Source organism: Dipodomys merriami, unplaced genomic scaffold, assembly GCF_024711535.1.
Source record: "Dipodomys merriami isolate MVZ:Mamm:240054 unplaced genomic scaffold, mDipMer1.0.p SCAF_81, whole genome shotgun sequence".
NCBI lineage: Eukaryota > Metazoa > Chordata > Mammalia > Rodentia > Heteromyidae > Dipodomys > Dipodomys merriami.
The window spans coordinates 5,913,857-5,921,495 of record NW_027206413.1 but is presented as its reverse complement, the minus strand read 5'-3'; the positions used below and the strand labels follow the sequence as shown (position 1 = coordinate 5,921,495).

At 37.6% G+C, this 7,639-nt stretch overlaps 1 long non-coding RNA gene across 1 annotated transcript; it reads right to left on the bottom strand.

Moving 5' to 3' along the window:
• Positions 1 to 384: 384 nt before the first annotated feature.
• Positions 385 to 6,117, bottom strand: LOC138819700 (uncharacterized). Its single transcript, XR_011369581.1, has 4 exons — positions 6,017 to 6,117; positions 5,710 to 5,794; positions 2,032 to 2,250; positions 385 to 808 (listed from the first exon to the last, which is right to left on the bottom strand). It is a non-coding gene; the product is annotated as an uncharacterized lncRNA (long non-coding RNA).
• Positions 6,118 to 7,639: the final 1,522 nt, after the last annotated feature.

The window sequence follows — 7,639 nt, the reverse complement described above, 5'->3', positions numbered from 1 at the left end:
TTCCAGTTGTGTAGCACAAGCACTCCTCACGATTATGTAAACAATTATTCACTGAAAGGCTGGTTAGAAATTGTAAATGAATATATTTCCGCTGTAATGTTGCTTTCAGACCTGCCCAGTGGTATAAATCTGGTCTTTTTTTTTTTTTTTTTTTTTTCCATTCTCCCTATTACTAACCAGCTAGAAATGCGCCGGTTATTTGCACAAGTCTTTCACACTGCGAACACAGTTAAATTGCTGTTTTATTTTTCCTGTGTTTGATGAGTGTTAACAAGAGCACCATTTAAAGAAGCCCAAACCAAATACAGCTCTTTAATTGGGAATGGGGGCGGGGCGTTAGGGAAAGCCACCCGGTGGGCAAGTCTTACTGCTTAGCATGTGAAAGTTCACCCACTTCACCATAGAATATATGATAAGACTCATTCAAGGGAGTTGAACAAATTTGAGAGCCTTGCTGAATGGCTTGAAATATGGGGTTGTGCCGATATCAGGGTCTGTAATCTTCCATGCAGTACTTTCCAACTCTCTCTTTAAACATTTTACCATGGCCACACACACTGATGTTGAAATCAGACGATTCTGAATTCAGCATCCCTCAAAGATGGAGAGAAGAAAATCGCACAGTGATCTCACTGGGAACATGGATTGTCTTCCGTGTAGGGCATGGTCAGCGGCTGATGAAAACTCAGGTGGATCAGAGAACCATGTCTTTTTCCTTTTGCTCCCCTAAGCAATTAATTTCTCATTTCCAGTCATTTCCCACCTCTTGTAGTCTTGTATCGATTCAGTAGTGTGCTGATCCCCAAAGCTTTGGAAGTCAAAACAGAGTGACCTCTCAGATGGTCTCATTGCTCTTAACCAGAACAAGCACTGTAGCTTTATCTAGCTCCAGTGATAGAATACGAAACTGTATGTACATTGACTTAGGTTCTGTTGACCTAAGATCAAGCCTCAGATAATGGAAAAGCCCCAGGTTCTAGCCTTGGCTTGCCACTGATTTTGGACATTCATTTAACCTCTGCGAACCTTATCTGTAGTAGAGCAGGTTGGGGCCACATGATTATTACTGTTCCTGCCAAGACTAAAATTCTGGAATGTTCCCAGTATAGAATTCAAGCTGCTGTTTTGCAGCTAGAAGTCAATATAAGAGGGAGACTCCATAGTCAAAAAGACTGAAGTAGATATTTAGATATTTACTATTCGATAGCATCTAAAAGTATGGGGTTCTTTATGATGATATTGAATATTAAAAAATGAATCTAGAGGTTCTTTGTTAGTGCAAAGTCCGTGGTATGAATGTTGACTCCCTGTTCTTTCTGCAGCGTCTGGCTTTTTGCAGCCTAAATGACTATATGCAGTGAGCAAATCACATAGGCCTGTATTTGAGAGCTACAGTGGCCTGTGATTGCATGATTTCTAATTTGACTAATATACTCTCTTCTGTAGTGAGCGGAGTCCATGGCAGCTTTTTCCTTCCTGACAAACTACTTTCTTTCTGACAAGCTACTTATTCAAATATCCTGTTTTGCATATTAAATTCAATTTAGATGAAAGAATGAAAGTACTGTGCACATCAATTTATACCTGTGAAAATAAAGATAGAAGACTTTTTGTTTCCCCTGAAACTTTTTCTTCCCCAGATATTAAGGGAAGTGTTTCACTCATGACAAATTGTGAACATAAGCCTGTAGTACAAAGAGCCCACTTAAGAATGATGATTATTGGCTCTGTTACAATGGTAAATGCAGAATTCCTTTCCTCTGCTAAAAAAAGGATTTTCTAAATAAGAAACAGGCATCCTCCTGTAGCATTTCTACTACCTAATCTATATGTTGTGCACAACAAATGGAAATGTTTCTGAATTACATGTGCTTTTGTTTAAAAAAAATAGAGAAAAAACACTTGAATTTTGTTCTGTTCTGTTTTTTTTTTAAGTTTGTCATAGTTTTTAGTAGTTTTAGTTTGTGATAGTCCTGATGGTTGGCTTATTCACAATTCAGGATGTTAGACAAAATTGAAGTGTTAGCAAACCTTTATCAGCTTTCCCATCTGCCATATTGTCCACATATATTTCACCATTCACCAATCACCATTTTGTTTCCTGCTTCTGACCTTGACCGTGCTGGACAACTGGGTTGTGGTGACTTTGCTTTTGAGCTCTCCTGTTAATCACACAATGACTAGGAATGCCCACGCTGAAAGAGGAAACTCAGGCCAAATGAGTTGAGTACTGGTAAAGTCAATTCAGATCTGAAATGAGCCACAAAAATGTTCATTGTGATTTTCTCAGAAGCACATTAAGGATAAAAAGATATTTTCTGGCCTTTGTTGCTGTCTTGACTAGGTAGATAAGGGCAATTAGATGGACTAATACTTGCTATCAAATTTAAACTTTCATGTTTATTATACTAAATAGTCACCTAAATACTTGCAAGAGTTAAGCTTTATAAAAGTATGGTGAATGTCCAATAAGACTTACTTACAAATTACTTTGAGCATTTTTCTGGAAAGATAAAAATCTCTTGCTTGACCTATATCTTACAGAGTACACAGGTATCTGAATGCCACATAACCTTAGTTGATATGTTTCTGTACTATTACTTAACCTCTAAATTCTTTGAAATTAAGAAGCGTTTCTCTTGTCACTCCAACCTGAGTACCTAACACTACCTCACTAAGAATTTCATTTAGTAAATACTCACTAAATGCCTGCTGATGTAAATAATTATGACATCCTGAGTATAAATTTCTTAAGGTGATAAGCAAGTCATATAATCATCAATTTACATGAATAGGAAAATTGTTTCTTTTTCAAAACATCTGGGAGTTCACATTGGACACATAATAAGAGCAGAAATGTCATTCACATTCACATTCCTTAACCTACTGAAGTTCAACCAACATGTTGGATGAGTCTCCATATTTAGGTGAGTCCTTGCCTTGAAAATATCTATTATTTTGTAAGGTTGGTGGGTTGTTTTTTAACATAAAATTGTGTAAGCACCTGTTATACCTTCTTCTTTTGGACCTTTTGGGGTAAGGCCTTATATTTAATGATGATTTAAATGTTTTAGTAACAGAGAAGAAATAATTTCATAATCATTGTCATGTTTTTCATTTTTACTGTGTCTAGTAATTTTATAAGTATAACAAAACTATTTTGAAAGTTGAATATACTTTTCTTTCAAATGCAATATGAATGAGAGGCACACTCTGCAGAGGCATGGGAGAAACACTCTGAGTTTGAAGGTCAAAAAATTTAGCCTGGAGAAAGGAATCAAGGTCATTTCAGGCAGAGAGGAAAGCATTTGTTGCTGGATAGTTTTGGGTTTAAATCCTATCACATTAGAAATGCCTGCCTTGACTGCAATACAAATGCTATTTATATTTCACAGAAACTTAATAATTTAGGAAAATCTCTACTGAAACCTGTAATAAAATTGCTACTAGATGGCTAAATTTGACCTTGTTAATTTTAACTTCTGAAAGTACTTATCCTGTTTATTTTCTATCCTACCCAACAAATTACATGGAATCTATGTAAACTATGATCACTATGGAGGTTTAAGGAACAGACACAAAGAAAGAAAGAATGTGAAAGAAGGAAGGGAAGAAGGAAGGAAAGAAGGGAGGAAAGGAGGAAGGGAGGGAGGGAGGAGGGAAGGAAGAAAGGAAGGGAGGAAGGAAGGAAGGGAGGGAGGCAGGGAGGGAGGAAGTGGTCTCATGGAACTTACAGTTCATTGATGCCATCTTATCCCCAATCATTTTGAGGTTTAAAGACAATCATGTCCAGGCTTAGTGAGTTACACCTATAATCTCAGTTATTCAGGTGGTAGAAATTAAGAACATTGGGGTTCAAGGCCCAGGTAGAAAGTTAGGGAGTATGGTTATGTGAATCTGTCATCCCAGTTATACAGGAAGGATAGGAGGATCACATCCCAGTATAGCCCAGGCAAAAAGAATGCAACCCAATTTGAAAAACAGCTAAAGCAGGGGTGGGGGTGGAGGGGAGGGAGAAGCCTGGGCATGACTCAAGTGGTAGAGCTTATCTAGCAAGCGAGAGCTGTGAATTCAAGCTATAGTATCACAAAGAGAAAAATCTCTAGAAGATAGATACTTATTAATTGCTCTTCTAATAATATAGCAATGCAGTGGGATCTGGGGTGATTTTTTTTTACACGGCAATAGAACATTATCTTGGCCCTGGTGACTCACACCTGTAATCCTAGCTACTCAGGAAGCTGAGATCTGAGGATTGAGTCCAAAGCCAGCCCAGGCAGGAAAGTCTGTCAGCTGCTATCTCCAAGTAACCACCAAAACACCAGAACTGGCACGGTGACTAAAAGTGATAGAGCACTATCCAGGCCCTGGTTCAAGCCCCATGACTGACAAAAAATAGTAATTAATAAATTAATGAATGACAATTGATATGCTAATAAACCTGATTTGTTCATTATAAATGTACTCATCTATCCAAGTTATTATGAATTAATGACTTTTAAAAACAGTAAAATGGAGTGACAATAATTAGTGTCCTACAGTTTCTTAAGTCAGTTAGTGTGTGCGTGCTGAGTTGTCCTGGCTCTAGCAGTTGGGGGACGTTCAGGTAGCCTAATTTGGGCTTGAGTGTAATGCTTTGAAAATTAGACCAGACTAGAAGATCTGCTTCTCAGATCAGCCAGGCACAAGTCAGACAGATCTCAGCACTTTGTCTCTAGACCTCTCCCCATAATGGCTGAAGTGTCTTCAGGGTGTGGTACGGGTATCCCCAGAGCAAGTGACTTCCAGGGCAACTTGGAAGCTCACACACAACCCATTCACAATATTTCACTGAGAAGGCTAATTCAGATTGCAAGATATACTCGGGCAGGAACACCAGAAGTTGAGAATCATTAGGGTCCAACTTTCAGGCTGGATGTCATGATTAAACTGTTGTCTAGAGAAATCTCCATAACTCTGACAGGGTCCATAGTCATCAGTTCAAAACTCTTATTTAGTTCCCTGGTAAGTTGAAGTAGGTAAGTCATGTACTTAGAAGAAAGAATGTAAGCTTATGGAGCACACTTTTGGGGAAGTATTGGCCTTTTGAGTCTTTTTTCTTTTTTTTAACCAGTGACATAATTCTTCCTAATACTGTGAGACCACTGGTCTCACTGGTCTCTGTTTTCATGGCCAGGAGTAAGCTTTTCCGCTGTTCTCGGTTTAGAGCCTGGAACAAAGTGACAAAGTGATCCATGTTCTTTCCAAACAGTGAAAATTCGAACTCATTCAACAATCCTATCAGCTTTCAACTTGTTCAATTATACACTAAAATTTGGAGTGGAATTTCAATTTATCAAAAATTGCTGTTGCACAGCAGAAAAAAAATCAAAGTATGGACCTGATCCAGAAACTTCCCCAATGAAAGAACGCTTTATACGATAACTCATACAGATGGGCCATGAGTCCTTGGACTACTTCACTTGGCAGGTGACTCACTTCCTCCTGGGAATCAGGAAATTCACATTCAGCAGGGAGCCAAAGTCCTTAGCTCACCAAAATGCCAACCCACGAATTTTAATTGTGTTTTGTGAAGCAATGTACAACAGGTTGGCCGTCACATAACTGAAAATATCTCTTGCCCTTATAGACAAGTAATAATGCAAGTATATATTGATATTCTGACACGTAATTACTCTTTAAATCCCCCCAAAGCTACATTCTATTTACCTTGTCTCAAGTCTTCATCATTTCTTTATAGATATTGTCTAATTCCAAATTTATCTTCTTCTGAGGCCAAATTAGTGAGATTTTACTAAATGCAAAAGCAAATACTTGTTAAATTTCTCTGAGATTGAGAATTTGATTTAACAGCTCTCTAAAAATATGAAGCTTAACTGAAGCAAATTCCTTTTTGCCATCACATCTGCTTCCCCACAGAAGGACCTACAACCAGACTGCAAATCCTATCTGTTCCTGCCTTCTATCTGTCTGACAGGTATTCCTAGGGCTTACTGGGAGTCAATGATGAGATTACCTATTCCCAAGAGTCCCATTTTCCCTTTTGCCTACAGCTTTCCTGCTGTTAATTAGGTGTAAGAAGAGATGCAGAATTAACTCTTTCAGGAGCCATGATTACTTTCCTCTCATTAAATGTGAACTACAATGATGATGGAATAGTGCCCTGCATTGTTAAGGATGCCCTACTTTCAAGGAATCCCCTGTGAACCAGAGAGAGTTCCGAGTTCTAGTTCTTAACCATAGAGTTACCACAGAAAGAACATTGAATTTTGTTGACAGTTTGTTCAATATTATTCTTCTTGGGACCAACTAATTTGAAAAATTGTCTTATTGTCAGTGTAGCTTTGTTGTCTTCTCTCTGATCTCCCTACATGGTGAAAACGCCTATCTTGTGACAGCAGCATTTCCATCTGTCTTTCTGCTCCTTTGAACTCATGCCACATGGAAAGATGTTTCCCTTTCTCAGTATTCCTCAGCAATCACGATGGTTAATTTAGCCTGTCTGGAGAGTTTGAATGATGCCAATAGCTTGCTCTATCAGGGAACACAATGCCAGCCATTGTGACAGTTTTTAAAATGCATTGTGGTGTGGAAATCTTCAAACTTACAAAAAGGAACATCCTTATTGATGTAACACGAATAATGTCCCAAGCTCCCCAAACCAATGATTGGTGAAGGATCATGAATAAAGGAAACCTGTTTCATCTGTACATATGTTTGCCCTGTTTCATTTCTCCTACGATTATTCAGGACAAGACAATGCTACAAGAATGGTTGCCTTTAAATAAGAGGAGAAGAAATGAGAGAGCCAAGGGAAGTCAGTTCTTACCTCAGCTGTGAATATCGCAAATATAAAGAACTGAATTCGTGGTGAAACAAGCTATTCCTCAAATTTGGAGAACCATGCGCGAATGTTGACACCTAATTACAGAATTTGGAGCTTCAGCATGGCAGGAAATGAAAATGAAAACCAGATTTGTCAATGCTACTTTTACTGTGTATTTCTAATTGAAGAGTTTCTAATGAGGATGATGGAGTTCCTCAGAAAAAGAACATAGGAAGTCCCATAAACCATTTGTTCTCAAGAAAATTAGAGACGTTGCCCTGCATGACTTGTGTCTGAATATAAACTGAGCTATTTTGGAACTTTCTCCAAAAATCCAGGTTGGGAGAAGTGGACTTCAGAGGAGTGGAGAATCTTACTGAATTTTCCTCATGATATATCAGGAAAAAAAAGATGTTTTATGGAAATCATAGAAAGGAAATGATACCACACGGGACCTCACTTTATAAAAATTAAGCTCAAAAATTATCTTTGAAGATAAATTTTATTCCACTCAAATGGCATATGATTACATCATGACTTGAATGGTCTTGATAAATCTATACAAAGCGTTGTCAAACAGAAAAAAGAAAATAAGTCCTCTTAAATACACGAAATAATGTCTAGATTATCAATGAGAAAAATAATACTTTAGGACAATTAAAATAATAGACATTATATACTTAAAATACTTAAAGCACTATATAATACTCAAAATAGTTTCATGTGTATAGTATGCAAGTTTTAGTAGAACATTACAAAGTAATTAAAATTATGTGTTATCTCTAATTTACGAATGACTAAACTAAACCAGAA